This window comes from Nanorana parkeri, unplaced genomic scaffold (assembly GCF_000935625.1).
Source record: "Nanorana parkeri isolate BGI_ZX_2015 unplaced genomic scaffold, ASM93562v1 scaffold2565, whole genome shotgun sequence".
Taxonomy (NCBI): Eukaryota; Metazoa; Chordata; class Amphibia; order Anura; family Dicroglossidae; genus Nanorana; species Nanorana parkeri.
Window position 1 is genome coordinate 116,969 of NW_017308833.1, and position 18,076 is coordinate 135,044.

Below are 18,076 nucleotides of genomic sequence, written 5' to 3' on the forward strand. Positions count from 1 at the left end.
CCCTCCCTTTCCCCGGATGCCAGCTCACTGATGGAATCACCCATTACGGCAGCTGAGCTGGACTTAGCCATCAAACTTACTCAAACCGGTAAAGCCCCAGGCCCAGATGGGTATTCCCTGTCGTACTATAAGCACTACCTACCAATCCTATCAGCTCCTTTCCTTCAGGCCCTTAACTCAATCCTGGACGCCCGTATCCCCCCCCCGAATCCCTTAAAGCCCATGTAACAGTCATACCCAAGGAGGGCAAGGACCCCTCGCTATGCCCCAGTTACCGACCAATCTCCCTGCTCAATGTGGACACTAAACTTTTCGCCAAAATCCTCTATCTCCGTTTGGTGCCCCACCTGGGCGATCTTATACACCCAGACCAGACTGGCTTCATCCCCTCCAGGGAGGCGAGGGACAACACCACCAGGGCGCTGGGGGTGCTCCACTCCGCCCGATCGAGCGCCACTCCATGCATACTACTGTCCACAGATGCGGAGAAGGAGTTCGACCGGGTGGACTGGAGATTCCTCCGAAGTGCGTTGAGGGTGGCTGGGGTGGGCCCTTGCATGAGATCCTGGATTGATGCACTTTACTCCTCCCCATCAGCCCAGGTGAGGGTTAACGGAGTCCTATCGCCCACCTTCCCCATAACTAACGGAACCCGACAGGGATGCCCCCTATCCCCCCTCCTATTTGTGATCTCACTCGAGCCCTTGCTCCGCACGATTCGGGCCAACCCGGACATCCGAGGATTAACGATCGGCTCAGAATCTCACAAGATAGCTGCCTTTGCGGACGATCTCCTCTTCTTTCTCACCTCCCCAGATGTCTCCATTCCTGTCCTTCTCCACGAACTGAAATCATACGGCGCCCTTACGAATTTTCGGGTTAACTCTCACAAATCTGAAGCTCTCCAGGTCTCCCTGGTAGGACCAGCTCTACTTAGAGTCCTACCCACCGCCATTAAATACCTCGGCATTCTCCTCCCCAAAGACCCCTCACTTACCTTTGCTCTAAACTTCCCACCGTTACTGTCGCGTATCCGGTCTGACCTAGAATCCTGCACCAAAAACACTTTTTCGTGGATGGGCCGTTGCAACATCCTAAAACAGTCCATCCTCCCGCGCCTGCTATACCCACTTCAAGCTCTACCAATTCACATCCCTACGTCCTTCTTCCGCAACATCCGCTCACTCTTCACGGACTTTGTCTGGAGGTCAAAGCCGCCCAGACTGAGCTATGACATTCTCCGGAGACCCAAACAGTCGGGAGGGATGTCCCTGCCGGATGTGCGACTGTACTATGTTGCAACACATCTGACACGGATAATTGACTGGTGCTGCCACGCAACTTCCAAACAATGGGTTCCTATGGAACAGTCCTTTGCGGAAGCCCCACTGGCCAATCTCCCGTGGAGCTCGTTTCCTCTCCCACCCAGACTGCGAGACCATCCCACTATAGGCCCGACATTGAAACTAGCACGACAAACTTTTGACAAGGGTCTCATCTCCTCCTCCCCTTCTCCCCTTCTACCCATCCTGGATAACCCTTCCTTTCCCCCGGGCATGGGTGCCCAATCTTACCGCCCCCTGAGAGAGAGGGGGATCCTCAACGCACATCATCTTTTGACAACCCAGCAGTGGCCCTCAGCGGAGGACCTTCGCACTCACCAAACGTATGGCCCACTTGATTTCTGGTCCTCCATGCGCCTCACTCACTTCTTACGCACCATCCCTCCAACACACCACATCAGTAGAGCGCTCACTCCCTACGAACAAGTTTGCACCCAATCGGGCACTCCTCGCCACACGCTCTCATTCTGTTACCAACAGTTGCTCCAACTATTGGAACCCCTCCCTCTATGGTTTCTGTCGAGATGGGAGGAAGACCTTCAGATTACGTTTACCCCGGAAGCTGCGACCAAATTGCTTGCTCTCTCATACCGTTCCTCTATCAGTAACAGGTACCAGGAGTCTGGTTACAAGATAGTAACCAGATGGTACCGCACACCACAAGCACTCCATGCATTGTTCCCGGACACACCGGACCTGTGCTGGAGATGTCAACAACCCTCTGCGGGCATGCTTCACATTTTTTGGTCCTGCCCGGAGCTCCAAACCTGCCCGGCGCTCCAACAGTTTTGGGACGGGGTACACGCTCTGACCCAGAAATTCACAGATGCCACGATCCCCCTGGACCCTGCCTTCTTCCTCCTGCACCACAACACCATTCCGATGCGTGCCTACACCATTCCGATGCGTGCCTACCTGCATCCCGGCCTTCTGGAAGAAACCCAAACCTCCCCAGGTCAGACAGGTCCTAGACCGCATCCACGATACTTACCTCATGGAGGATCTCACGAGTTCCATCAAACACAACAATGCCACGTTCTCCAACTGTCTGTATAACTTGAAAACCTTGAAATAAAGAATTTATTTAAAAAAAAAAAAATACTAGTATCAGTGCTGATACAGAGTAATTAGGAGAGTACTCGTACTCGCCCAAATGCTCCCGATGTCTATCCCAATACCGGCACTTCCGGTATCAGGAAGCCAGACGGCCAGTCATTACACGCTGCCCAGCTTCCTGATTGACCGGAAAGCCTGCTCTGTATTCCCTGGTGAAGAGGGAGCATTGAGCAGGCTTCCCGGCCAATCAGGAAGCCGGAGGGCGGGTAATGACTCACCGCCCGGCTTCCTGATTGGCCAGAAAGCCGGCTCCATGCTTCCTCGTCACCCATCAGGAAGCGGGGTGGATTGGTCGGGAAGTTGGCCAATCAGGAAGCAAGGCGGCGAGTCATTAAACGCACCCCCTAGCTACCTGATTGGCCAAAAAGGTGACACCTGGTGACATGGTAGCATGGAGATGGCTTCCTGGCTAATCAGGAATCAGTGCGGCGACTCATTACACGCCGCCCGGCTTCCTTAATGCGACTTCCAGTGTCGGTATTGGCAAGTACCAAAAAAAATAAATCGGTACTCGTACTCGATACCAAAAAACCTGTATCTGTGCATCCCTACCAAATGCACACTTTACAGGCTTGCCCACAGTCCATGTAAGAGTGCTGTAGTAATTTGGTGGATGGGGCCTTCATACAATTCATACAATCATAAGGAATCTTCACCACCACAACATAGTATTGCGATAGTCTTTATGTAATTAAATAGCTTCATGATCAAGGTGTGCCAGTTGAAATTCTTATTGCCACATACTGTTGCCTGCAACAGTTAGGCTGGGTTCACACCTAGACGTATTGAATATGCATGTTTTTCATGCGTTTTTTTACCGCGATTAGCGGTAAAAAAAACGCTCGAAAAACGCGCGTTTCCGAGGGATACTTGGCTGTATCCCAATGGAACCGCCCGACCAAAACAAGTACATGTACTTCTTTGGGCGTAGGCGGTTTCCCGCACGTTCGTACTCGTGGAAAACCGCCCAGATGGGAACCATGCACATTGAAAATAATGGCATTTCACTGTTTGAGCGTTTTTCTGCGAGTACGAAAGCGCGGAAAAACGCCTAGGTGTGAACCCAGCCTTGGTGTTTCATCAGCCAACTGCAAATTTGCAGCTCTGAATATTAACATTCAAGTCAACAATAAAATATTTTGGTAAAGATTTAAAAAAAGTCTATGATCAAAGAAAGCCAATGAAAAATCTGTCAAACTTGAAAACGTTGGAGTTCAGTTTGGAGCTGAAAACACACGCGCCTCTCTTTCGTTATCAATAAAGAACAGATGCAGATATACAGTATCAAGCTTTGGTATCATCTGGGTCACAGACAAATGTTGCAGCATTCACGATTTGAGATCAAAGATTATCTGATGAAAAAAAATATGCTTATTGTTTCAATATGTTAAGGAGAAGCCAAAGAAGTATAATCAGGGAAAGATAAGTGGGGTGGAGGAATTAAGGAATACATTATTCTTAAAGCTGGACTCTAGGCAGCTAAATAGACAGCTGAAATATGGGAGCTGTTTTTAAACAGCCCTGTCAGCACAACCAGGTTGGCTACCTAAAGGGTTTCTTTATTGCAGATAATGTAGTACATCAAGGATGCCTTCCTATCCCCTGCCTGTGACTGAAACAATGAAGGGATAAAAGCAGACTGATGAGGTTATCTCTCCTTTCTTCTGTCAGCATATGTTGCAGAGGTTGATTGGCTCCTTCTGCTGGCCCTCCCTATTCCAGGCTGAGTGCTGCTGTACAACGCATTACAATAGGTCAATATCATGAGATCCAGATGTTTATACAAGTTACATTAAAATGTGTAATTATTTTTGTAATTAATACAGAACCAACTCAAATGGAGTTTTTACTGTATGAAGTAGTTTAGCTTTAAGCACACAGATGAGTAGCATTTGCTTCTCTCAAATAACCCACACTACCACACCAGCAATTTGATAGCTCTTGAACCCACCCCAAATGTCCATAAGCTGTTTCATTTCAACCCATTGTACCAAGAGTCTTCAAACATTATGGAAATCCGAATAACCCGCCAATCAATGTTGGTGCAGATAAACTGGATAAAACAATCCAGTTATCTGCCCCTCTAAATTGTATATTGTAAAACACTACATCTAATGTTCCCTGCATTAACAAAGTTTCATCGCTATCTGTCAGGTTACTGTACGTCTAGTGCAGGTATAACCTGATCTGTAAAGAGGGGCACACACCAGTTAGATTTTAAGTGGAAGTATATTGGTCACTTTTATCTTCACCCGATCTTCCTCCAGGTTCAGTGTGTTCGGCCTTTTAGTTGGCCAGGTCGCATGCAACTCCCATGCATGCAAAGGTGAGCCTTGCCGAGCCTGTGGACTGAGCTGTGCATTGCTAACAGGCAGGTAGAAGCTTTTTTTGTCATAAAAAAACCACTGCCTGCCAGCCATTTTTAAATAGAAGACTTCCACTTTAAGATTGACAAAAACTATGTAAAGTGAGGGTGTACTATCAGAATAGCAACTGAACAGACTGATTAAGTTGTAGGTAAATCTATAGTAAATAAAGTAGTTAATATATATTTGTTGGTAAATCTAAAAGGAAATTGTACACATTGTGACATGTGTAGACAGCTTTACATGGGATACCATCTGGTCCCACAGTCAGTTTCGTACATCTTTATTGCAAACACTTAAATGTAGTCCTCTCTTTCATGAAAATATAGGTTAACCACTCTGACCAGTTAACTGAATCATTATAAAATTTACCAGGTTGCATTCTGTTTGTGCAACTTCCTTTAAATCTACCAGCAACTATGTGGTGCAAGGGTCTACCTGGCTGGATACAAACAGAATTTGAGCTTAAGGTCACATTTAATACTTTTGGTAAATCTAAAAGATGGCACAGAGATTGTATAATCAGATTGTTATATGCATTGTAATATGCTTTAAAATAGTATTAAACCCTCAAGTAGTAAATAATGATTTCATGTACAGTAATACCTTGATTTACAAGTAACTTGGTTTGAGAGTGTTTTGCAAGACAAGCAAACATTTCTGAAAATTTTTGCCTTGATATACAAGCAATGTCTTGCAATAAGAGCAAATTTTTGTAGAAAAGCACCACCGAATAAGGCTGTAGCAGTGCGAGCGATCAGTCTGTTTAACGACAATGCAATGTCACATGTTTACGCTGGAATTAAGGAGATTAAGGGGGATATGATTTTCATGTACAAGATGTATAATGGTGACAGCAACATTGGCAACAAACTGTTTGAGATTAACTCCATTACAAAGAGGCCACCACCTAAAGTTGGTGGAGAAAAAATTCCAGCACAATGGGCAAAGAGGGTTCTTTACAGTAAGAGCGGTTAAGGTCTGGAACTCACTGCCATCGGCAGTGATTCCAGCCAAGAGTGTAGATTTGTTCAAGAAACGTTTGGACAATTTCTTGAGGGACCGTAATATCCAGGGATACCAGTATCCCTAAGAATAAGATGATGCGTGGACCTATATGGGTTGGACTTGATGGACGTATGTCTTTATTCAACCCCAAACACTATGTAACTATGTAACATTGGATAGATTCCTTGTTAAGTTTTCACGAAATGAAAAAGATTCCATTGAGTCAAGAGATAGCAGTGATTCCATTAGTGATAGTGAAAGTCGTCCTACACAATAATTCTCCTCTCTCTTGTCCCCCTCAAACCAGCCACGAAGGTACTGGTAATTGGCTTATTTTTCTTTATATTTTGTACAGTATTATATTACAGTACAGTATTGTAATCATTTTATATGAATATTTTTGGGTTGTGGAACGAATCATCTGAATTTCCATTATTCCCTATGTGGAAATTCGCTTTGATATACAAGCGCTTTGGATTACAAGCATGTTTCCGGAACGAATTATGCTCGTAAACCAAGGTACTACTGTATATCCATTTCCTCTCTTTTTAGATGTAATTTACTCTTATCAAACCCGCTTGTAAACTGTTTTTTTTAATTTGTTAAATCATCCCCCACTCTGTTCATCAGGTGCAGCACTCCCCGCAACTTCTGGTTGGGGAGCAGGCACGCATAGTCTCAAGAATGTGCTGAAGGCAAGACTACATGGCCCATTATTTTTTACTGTTGGCACAGCAATGTTTTTCTTTTAAAAACAGTTTTATTTGTACTGTATAATGGTTCTTCAATGACAGATAAAAAGTCAGCCATAGACACATGGGCAAGGTGGTGGGTGCATCTCATGTGCCCTGCTTCTCTAGTCACTCTCTGCTGCCAGTCTGGGCACAGATCACCTGCGCGACGTTGTGTAGCCCCAGTGGGGGAGTGTGCATGTTTTAGTGGCTCTATAGGGAGTCAACAATTACAAAAAAACAGTGCTAAAAAAGATGTAATGCTCAGGGAAAAAAAAAGAGACTTGTAGTAAAAGGACAACAGTGGGAAGAAAAAAATAGAGACAAGACAAATTGTAAGTAAGGCTATGTGATATTAAACCTATTTGAAAAAAGTGCATAACACTTTACGCTTGTGCAAGAATATTGTACTTGACATATTTTGCACTACTAAAGAGTATTTATGAAGTGAAACAAACACTCAGGATAACAAATCAATAGGAATATTTGATTGAAAACTCCTTTGGGAGCAGACAGTGATGCGATTCATTCAATGTTCTCCACAAAGTACAAATAGGAATAATATTAAAATGTTGATTATGTTTTATGTCACCCACTTTCAAGTGAGCCCATATTAAGGAAAGGTCACCTTATTGAAAGTACACTTCATAAAAGGTTTTCAAACTAGAAATTAGGGAATAAGTATATGGGTTGTTGTATTCAATCCACAGCAGGCATGCAAAAACATTGAATTACAAACTGTATTGGCTGGAAGACAGACATATTTATATATGAGCAACATAATGGAAATACTGGTCACAGCAAAAAATAAGTCATACACAGTATGAATTATGTTGCATACACAGATACAGTTCATGCCATTTTCATTGCCCAGTGCATGTTAGGTGGCAGCAGGCAAAGGTGATGCAATAAGCAGAGGAATTGCTACAACTTACATCCTCATCATGACACAGGGCCGCATAGTTATATCCCTGCTCGAAACATGAAAAAGAGTCAGAGTATAGAATAGCAGAGTAAAACAAAAACACACAAGTGCTAACAGAGTGTCCTACTGTCCATCAACATGACAAGGCTAGGAGAGACAGTCAATGAACATCATTTAGAACATTTTTCACATAAGGGACATGAGATTGGTAATTACTAAAAACAGAACTGCTGATGACAGTTACTGTAATTACAACTAGTCGAAGCCGAAATATCTACCTAGCAGTTAGATTGTCTACAATGCCATGATGCTTTTGACATTTTATAGGGCAGGTACAGGATCTAGTGAATCCTTGAAACCTGGGGTTTTACGGCCGACAACTTTTTTTCACAATTTAACAGCTTTTTTTTATGCAAGTAAGACCATGCCTGTAAGTTAAATAGGCAATATGTTTTATTACTATTGTGGTTCAGGCATTCAAAGCATCTCTTGATGGTTGGATTGTTTCCTGGTTCATAAATACAGAAAAGCTTCTAAGAGCTCATATTAAAAAACGGTTTCATGCAAACCCTCAACATCAGATATGCCCAGTCATCGCTCCAAATGTCACCAAATCTGGCAAGACTATCTATATTTTGCTAAAATAAAAAAAAATTGCTGACTTTTCAGTCAGTTTGTGCACCCATTGTTATCTGTGCAATCATTTTCTCAAACAGCACATTAGCAAGACCAACTACTTACAGAGATTGTATAAAAATAGCTAGAAGAGTGCAATGGAATAACAGTGCTTAAACAGATAATACATTATTTTTAGCCTATGAATAGCATGTGCTCTAGAAGGATACCCCCATGTTCCTGTAAAATAGGTCATTTGAAATATAAATGTTTAACGGGTTGGATTATGCTAAAAGATTATTCTCCAGTTCCAGTTTTTATTAAATGAAGATGTAAGAAATATATTGTAATTATGGAAACCGCTCAGCAAGGATATAGAAAATTATAGTGATTAACACTTACAAAATTAATAACTTTTCATAACAGCCACAGGGAAAGGAAGTATGCTGCTATAAATACATTTCATTAACTATTATATCTGCTAATGTAATGCCGTTAAATGAAAGCTGAAATAGGCTTGTATACACTCCTATGAGAGAACTATTACTTTAGCAGAGTCACTCCAGGTGTAAAGTAGATAATACCAATGATGCAAATAAACATATGGTAAATGTGCATTGAAGCTACCTGCTCCTACAAAACATATGCCGACTATAAGGCCTTATTCACACAGGGATGGTTATCTGGTAGAGTGTGAAGGGTCAGTTTTTAATGTGCCCAGTGCTGCGGGAAGAAGCATGCGGGCAGCTCATATAAAGTAACTCTATGGAGACACAGTAGCTGTGCAACCCTCACATGCTGCTATCTGCAGCTTTGAATTTTGACAGCCGCACCCAGACTTTGTACGGTCTAGTCACATTTTAGTAATCTGATTTGTTTTAGTTTTTTTTCTCTATTTTTAGTCGACTACATAGAATAAGATTTTAGTCGACTAAATCTACAGTAGATTTAAAAGTTAAAGTGTAATGCATTATTTAGGAATTTCCAAGCTCACTATATAATCCTGCAGTCAACATCTATTAACCAGTTATTAGATATGGTATTAAGGTTTGAACAAATAAAACAGGCTCAGATTTAAGTCCAAAGAGATTTATTCTGATTGAACCTCTTCCCAATTCTTTTCTCCTTAACATTTTAGTCTAGTTTTAGTCAGTTGATGAAAATGTCAATAGATTTTTCCTATAGTTTTAGTCACCATAAATTCGTTTTTATTTAGTTTAGTCTAGTTTTAGTCACTGAAAACATTTTTATTGACTAAAACTGTGACGAAAATTCTGAATCTACTGAATCAGCACTGATGCAGACATGATGGATCCAGATCTGTACACCATGTGTGTACAGCTGTTAAAGCTTGGAGCTGTGGAATGCTAATCGATGGTGCGGTAGTTCAATCAAATCCCCCCCCCCCCCCAAAAAAAAAAATTGAAATAATGGGCAAGTAGAGCCACTGCTCTACCTCCCTGTGAAAAGCGATCCATCGTGGATCCTTCTCAGAGGTGGTGGAGCCTGCCACTTGTCTAAACGAGGTTTACAATAAAGGTTTAAAAATAAGTCAAGGAAACTGATTGGTTGTCATAGGCATATAGAAATGTTAGCACAATCTTCACACAACAGTCCCATAATGGTCAAAGTCATCTCTGTAAACCATACTTTCAGGTTATGTATGTGCAATAAAACAACCTTATAAAATCATGTGCAGAATGTATAAACAATATTAAATTGTAACGGCTCATAAAGATTGAAATGACAAGATGCAAAAATTTAAAACAATGTAGTGCAGTAAAGGACACCGTAAATCACTAAGATTGTATCAATTAACTCAATCTAGACAGTCCAGACTATGAATCACACTATCATGTGAGTACAGTCTGTCCCCAGCTTTGATATGTAACATAATTTAATTACTTAATTTATGCATTGCGATACAAACCAGTGTCTTTGTTCTACCAACATAGCAAGGCAACAAAAATCAGATCTTGGACTGGTAAAGTTAAAAAAAAAAAAGCCTAACTCGTTCCTGGTATCTGAATCCTTGGCTGTAAATATTTTACACTTCTAAAATATTTTCACATTTATAGATTTAAAAAAATATGAAAATCACTTTTCTATTAAATCACTATTATAAAATACAATCGTTCAGCAAGCAAGAAAGCTGAAAACATAATATACTGTATGTCTAAGGAGGGATGCACCACTTTTTCCAGACCGAGTTCGAGTACTGATACTTTTTCTTGCCGGTACCATAACTAGATGGCTTTTTTTTTTTTTATTATTATCATCATGTGACAGTTTGTCTAAAACAGTACAGACTAATGGATTTTAGGGCAGTGGTGGAGTGCCAAGGCCCAGACACAGCTGCAACCCTGGAAGTACTGCCACTGACCGCAAGCTCTAGAGGAACTACAAATCCCAGCAATACAGAATTGCACCAGGTATAGGGAACTACAAATCACAGCAATGCATTATACAGCAAAGCAGAATACCATCAGCTATAGAGGACTACACATCTCAGCAATACATATTAATATGAAGCTACATACCCTGGTTCACTGGGGTGGTCGTCCTGATTTTAGGTGGGCCATGCCTGGTCTCACCAGTACTGTGCAGCGTCTGACCAGGGCTGGGCATGTTGTTGGGAGGGCTGTGCGGCGTCTCACCATGGCTCTGCGGTGTGTTAGGAGAGCTCTGCGACATCTCACCAGGGCTGGGCGGGGTCAGAGGCTGGCGGGGGGATCCAGAGGAAGGAGGAGGAGATGTGTGGCCAACGTTGTAAGCAGCGTCTGAATTCATGCTGACACTGTCCTTCCTTCTGGAGGGTGGCTACTTTTGTTCCCCATGGTCCGTGTGTGTGTGTTGTAAAGGAGCCACTGCTTCAAGCTCGCTCCTGTGATGGACAGTAATGTTAATACAAATTAGTAAACTAAATGTGAGATTGTATTCAATCATGGGAGTGAGCTTGGAGTGGTGACTACTTTACAACAACACACTCAGGGACCAAAAGTAGCCACCTAACAGAAGGAAGGACAGTGTAAGCACAAATTTAGAGATGATTTAAAGGAGAACTATGGGGTAAGTGTTTTTCCCCATAGTTCTACTAAGTGTTACTGGAGGACACAAACTAGCGTCCTCCCCGTGACTCAAAGCTCAGTATATCGCGAGCTACAGCTCGTGGTATACTGAGACCGCCGCAGGCGGGACGGATCCCGACATTACTGTCGAGATCCACCTAGGTGCCTGATTGAAACCTGGCTCTGCCTATCTAGAGGCAGAACCAGCTGTACACGCCCCCTCCCCCATCCGTTCCGCAAGAGAGAGAGAGATCAAGAGAGAAAGAAGCACAATCTTCAGGTGGTAGATTGAGGTGAACTTTGGTGTCTGGATGCTGTTTTGTAGAGCTCAAGAGTGATTTAACCCTTTCGCTGCCGTAGCGCCTTTAACTTCAGCTGGGCACACCATTTTGCAATTTCCCCCCCTTTTGTTTTTTTAATTCTCAACTGCTGTTTTAGCATTTGTAAAAGACTCCCCAAACTATGCCTTTTTTTGAAAGCACAGGCCCAGTAGAATAAAAAAAAATGGTGCAAATAATTTTGTAGGTCCTGTGATAATTGCGCAAATGTTCATCAAATCAATATTAAACCGATAAAAATACACAATTAAATTGATAAAAGCACACTAAAATTAGTATCAGTGCGCACAAAAACCACTTTTCTGACTAAATCTAAAAGATAAAACTATTGTTTAATAAATAAATATTTGTAACTTTTAAATTGCGCCTGATAGGAGAATTAAAGGGGTTCTAAACCCTCCGTTTTTATTGCCTATATCTACTGCTAGCAAGGCAAGAAGTTTAAAAAACAAAAAAAATGCTTTACCTAGGTTTAAACGTACCTAGTTATCGCTGCGCGCTCCCGCACCGAGAATCAGGAACTCCTCGTACGGCCGCAAAGGATCTTGGGGCGGGCGCATGCGCAGTTCCGATTCTCGTCCGGGAGACGAGCAGAGACGCAAGGTAAGTCTATGGACGCGTGCACCCACATGCAGACACCGCTGGATCGGAGGGACAGAGCAGCCAGCGCTGAATTGGAGAGCCGCCGCTCCGCTGGAGGGACAGATGAAAACATGAGGAAAGAAGAAGATCGGAATAAGAGACATCATTTAAGGTAAGTGCTAACATTAACATGGGGGGGAGGGAAAACATTTTTTGACTTTAATGTCACTTTAATCTTATTTTCGTATTCCTGGTTTGTATATAGTTAACATTTTGAGCAAGTAAAACTGTGCTTTTTAGAAGGTTCTGAATAAACTGGCCTTGAGCCGCTTTCACTTGTTCGCAGCGGCATTCTTGTATCATTAAAACTGTCTTCTTATCTCCTTTTCTGCAACCACCTGTGTTTTATGACCCATAGTAGCATATATTAATTTATATACACGTGCATGATTTTTATTGGTTTATGCTCCGCCATCAATTTCTTAGTTTTGTATATATATTCCTTGTTTTACAATAAACTTTGAATATAGCGTGAATACACAATTTGGTGCAACTCTTTATTCCCAAGTACTTGTTTGACGCTGGCAGCACGCTCAAATCCCAGGGAACTCTAAAGAATCTTAAACCCTAACAAACTTGGTGTCAGAAGTGGGATCTCCACAGCCAGAGTGAGTGGCGATTTTATTCTATTTTTTTGCTCTCACCTTGCTCTGGAGATACACTAGAAGTGTGGGTTCAAGTCCCACTAGAGGCTGTGGGTTAGAGTCCCACAGCAGAGTGTGGGTTAGAGTCCCACCAGAGCTTGCTCTATTGTGCTGCGGTAGCACAGAGGAAACTTGTTTTGACAGTTAATTGGTTACATTATCCATCGTGTTGCTAATCTTCAATTTTTTTGTTGCATGCACTTCGCTTGTCTGTTATTTTTTATCTAATCTGTCTATTAAATGTTGGTGTTTAAGTTTATTATTTAAATGTTTTTGGAAGTGCGTTGTGGAGGTTTACATGACGCCCTCAGACCCAGGCTAGGCACAAGCTGTTGACCCGGGTCCCCTGAAATGGAAGTGGTGAACTGTCCCTTTATTGATATATCCTTCCAGATTTTTTACTAACCTTCTTATTTGCGCAAGTTATGCGTAACAAGTTTGGTTAGATACAGGTAAAGGACTGTTAATTGTTTCATTCATAAAAAGAGGAGCTACCTTTTTATACAACAATCTGTCAAAAGCAACTTGGCAAAGTCCTGAGCCAGGAGTGAACATGGAAACTGCGCAGCTGAACAAACCCACCCGATTGGGACCCGGGACACAGACAAAAAGGAGCCTTTTTGCTTACAGAACTCTGTGTCACGAGCTTTTGTGGGTGTCTAGCTGCAAGCTAACCCAGTTTCCATGTTCGGACCTTTGTTGTATAAATCCTGCATTGTTAGTTGTTTCTTCTTTTAATTTGTTGTATCAAGTAGAGCTGAGTTATTTTTAAGAACTGTGGCTGCCTTTGGCAGACAATTGTGTGATTTTGTGATTGCATGATTCTGGTAAGCAGTTCAGAGCGTCCTGAATGACAGCGAGCATTGTAATCACTGCCCCCTTCCCTGTGTGCTACACTAGTGGTAGCCAACTCTAGATGCAGTTCCCACTGTGCCAGTGGCACAATAAATCCCAGCATTGCCACAGGTGTCACCCTTTAGCTCCCAGGTGTTGAGCCTGAGGATCTTACACAAGCACCCATTTCCACATAAATACATTAGAAAGATATGATTATGGAACATTGTTAAAGTTATTCTGGGTATTGCACGTTCATTTAAAAAGGTCTAAGTAAGTGAGCAGGGAGATTGCGGGTTTATTAGAAAGGAATGTAGTAGTCCACTCCCAGAAAACGAGGGGGTCTATACTCAGTCCATGGGAGTTTGTGCGCAGCCTTTGGATGGGTGGATGAGTACCTGAAAATCAGACAAGACAATGTAAGTTGAGGAAAGAAAGTAGAAAAACAGGGTGCTGTATTTCTAGGAGACAGAGAGGCAGCCACATTTGATTGCCTTGTACACACCGGTACAGCCAGAACTGTTTTATACCAGGAGAATTTCCCGCAGAGCTCCTGACAGATGATAATTTTTGGATAATTTCTGACAATGGGTCTTTCAGGAGGTGGCATCTCTTTTAAAGGAGAGCAAACATTAAATACAGTAGGGCAATACCATATTAATTATGGGCTCTTGATACATGTGATGTAGTAATTCTAGACATGCCTCCAGTCTTTTAGTTCCTTTGTTTAAAGCTACTACTTGGAATCCTTTTGGTTGCTTTGATGGAGACATCTCCCTTATTGGAGGAAGTAGTTTATATGCAGGTATAGGCATCCGCTCTCTGGTTGCCCCATGTTTTAGTCTGTAATAAATTATGACATGTTATGAGAGTCCTTCCATGACGACAAATATAAACCTGTTTTGTATGTCCCTTTGCCCTTGAAAATGAAATGTTTGTCCAGACTCCTCCAAATGTAACAATCAAGAGATGCACTATAAATTACTTGCTTAAAAAAAAAAAAAAAGGAGATGCACTATGACTACTCCAGATATTTTTCTTTTTATAAATAAAATTGGGGGGAATGTGGCCCGAGACAGAATGGGACCTTTCTACAGGAAAATTCTGTATTTAAGTTTGCATTTTCATGGTGAAACTTTCCAACTGATAGATTATCATGCACATTGCTTTGTATAGTTAATGGAAGTTGAATCACAGTCTTTTACACCAGTGAGAGAGTATCCTTTAGAAGAAGATGTATACAATTATTTGTTGATGGATCCTAATATTATACCTCTGATGAAATCCCACACACGAGATTTATAGTGACAATAGACGGACAAATAATTATACAGAAATCTTTACCAGCACACATTTCAGCTCAGGAAGCTGAACTTTGTGCAGTTGAAGCAGCTTGTATGTGGTTAACTGGAAAGAAAGGAAATGCCCATACAGACAGCAGATATACCTTTGGGATTGCATATGATTTTTGTCCTATCTGAAAGGCAGCAAACTTTCTGACACGTTCCGGGAGACTGGTCAGGAAAAACAAACTAATAGAAAGGTTGTTTAGAGCTTCCATTAGCCCCTTGTTGTGACTATTTTGAAGGTAAAGGCCCAGCCAACAGTAGGTGCAAAAGAAGCAGAAAGGAGCAGAGCAGTGGATGAGGCGGCGAGCAAGCTGCTCTCCAACCTGTCAGAACAGCCTATGACGCATTAGACGAGGAAGCCTTAGTCTGTCTGTGGACCCAGGTGCCTGAGAAGCAAAGGAACTATGGAGGAAGGAAGGAGCCTCCCATAATAAGCAGGGCCTGTGGATTTGCGTGACTTGACGGTGTCTCTTGAAAGCTGCGTGGTGATGCAGCTATCGCATGGACTGGGCCGCTTGTCCAAAGACGCAATAACCACCTGTATAGGTAATCTATGGATAGCCCCAGGGTTTGCTACCTTTGCTGCCCGATTCTGTGTGCCCTGCTTGACCTGTGCCCGGAACGATCCTGAGAGTCCCTTTGAGACACTCTTGTAAGCCTAGGTACCCCTTTCAGAGGTTCCAAATAGATTATATTTAGTTCCCAAGTGTGGATCCTATTGGTATGTTTTGGTGTGTGTGTATTAACATGTTCTCAGCCTTTGGCTAATACAGTCTTCCATCCCAGACCCTTCATCTGTTGCAGGTACTCAGTGTCTAAAGCCTAGAGACCTGGGAGGAAAGTGACAAAAGAGCCTTGGAGGAAAATTAGAAGGCCCGTCCTAAGTTCTACTGACAACCAAGACAGCAGTCAAGCTTAAAGGGAAGTTTGGTTCAATACTTACTAGCCATTGTAAACAAAATTTGAATTGATTGGAATGAAACTTGGAGAAGGGTCAAATAATCTTTTTCTGACTTTTATGGCAATACAAGGCATATCAGTATATATGGGCCCATCATTTGTGTATATGAGGGATGTGAATGTATATACAAATTAAAGTGTGGGAATAAAGTAGGCCGCACCCATAATGTAAAATGGTCAATTAGAAAGGAGTGAAATAACAACCCTTTTTATCCAAATGGAAAAGTTGTATGCAAAAAGTAATAATATTAGTAGATGTCGGATGTGCTTACACTTATACTCGCATACATGTCTGATCCCAAAGATAGTAGTTCCCTCTAGTTTTTCTAGTCTTAATGGAACCCAAATCCAAGTGCATTATTATATAATATTAGAGAGAAAAGGATTAAACTAGTTAGCCTGAAGGTAGTACATCACACATTTGCTCCCCAAGTTTGCCTGATTCTTTAATGTTCCCATTAAATCATATAAGTTGCCAAAATGTAATCTTTCCTCTCGTTGAAGTGGGTCCTTTATAAAAGGAATTATACTTTATATGTGGTCGTCAACCTTATGCTTAGCTCCCCTGCCAATGTAACTGGATTGAGATCGTTGGGAGATTTTTGTTTAGTGGAATTTTGGATGTTTTAAAAGGTATAGACTTTAATCTTTGTGGCATCGTTGCTCATTTTACTTCTTTGCTTCACAGTTAAAAATGCTATGTCTGTCATTTTGAGCATGCAAGTTAAAGAACCTACATGACTCCACTCCCATCTTACTGAAGGAACACCCCCCTTTGGACTTAAGCTTAACCCTTTCGCTGCCAAGGACGTACGTCGTACGGAGCTACAAAAGTGCTTCCAGCTGGCCAGCTCAGTACGTCGTACGGACCTGGCATTTACAGTTCTACTATAAGCTGATGGTCGCTTTAGCGACCATCAGCTTATAGTAGAACTGTTCAGCAGACTGTCCCCTTTAAATTAATAGCTGTCATCAGCGGCTCACAAGCAGTCCCGGCTGTGGCAGCCTCAGTATACCGCGAGCTATTGCTCGCGATATACTTAGCTTTGGTACAAAATTGATAAATGGTCGCTCGCACTCCAACTTGATGCAAAGTCAATACCTTTTATTGACTGGGATAGTGTCATATTTATAGCAACGTTTTGGAACCAAGTGGCTCCTTCTTCAGGCAAACATAAAAGGTATTGGTATTGACTTTGCATCAAGTTGGAGTGCGAGTGACCATTTATAGATGTTGTACTATTGGCGGAGGCATCTGCGGTCGCATTGGCACCCAACCGAGTTTTGGGTTTGTTTCCGGTCAGCAGTGCGGTGGGATATACCTTGGACATACTGTACTTAGCTTTGGGTCACGGGAGGACGCTAGTATATGTCCTCCAGTGACCCTTAAGAGCACTACAGGGAAAAACACTTACCCCATAGTTCTCTTTTAAGGAGACTCTTTTCCAAGGGAACGGAACTCCTGCTGGCACAAGAAGATCAGGACAGCCCCAGTTGAGGAGACATGACATATGTTTCTTCAACATATAAGTACCTTGGACTCATGTCTTATGGACATAGGGTGTTTATAAAGGAACGAAAGGGGGGAGTTGTGTAACATAAAGAACACACACACACACACATAATTTTTTTATTATTATTATATTACCGTATATACTCGAGTATAAGCCGTCCCGAATAATGTACCCGTTTTGCTTTTATAAGTGGCCATTTTATCTTTCCTTCTAACAAGAACAACTTTTTGTAACCTTTTAGTCTAATTGAGTTAAATAGTTTTGCATTCCAGAAATCGAGTAGCTATAGATTACACTCCTTAAAACACAACTATGGAGGTGAACATTTTGAGGGTATGTGTTGTTTTAATCTAACTGATCATGCTACTTCTATCACATATCTAAGTTTGAGTTGAGTCAGCGTCAGGAATTAAACTGGATGTTTTTGGTAATTGATGGGACTGGCTTTTTGGGTGGTTACCCGATATGTGTGGTTCGAGACAAATTATTGGAGGGTTAATTATAGCAGTTTGTTGCTTAATTGGGCTTTGCTGTTGTTTGCAATGTGTCCCTAATCTATTAACAATGATACGATCTTTTAAGGAGAGAGAGAGAGCGAGGAGGGAGAGAGAGAGAGAGAGAGA

General features: G+C 42.1%; 1 protein-coding gene across 1 annotated transcript in view; it reads right to left on the minus strand.

Annotated features, from left to right (window-relative positions):
• Positions 1–7,549, minus strand: part of LOC108801932 (lisH domain-containing protein ARMC9-like) — a 73,328-nt gene extending 65,779 nt beyond the window's left edge. Inside the window, exon 1 of the mRNA XM_018573839.1 lies at positions 7,500–7,549. The gene's annotated coding sequence lies outside the window, so the exon portion shown is untranslated. The remainder of the gene's footprint in view (positions 1–7,499) is intronic.
• Positions 7,550–18,076: the final 10,527 nt, after the last annotated feature.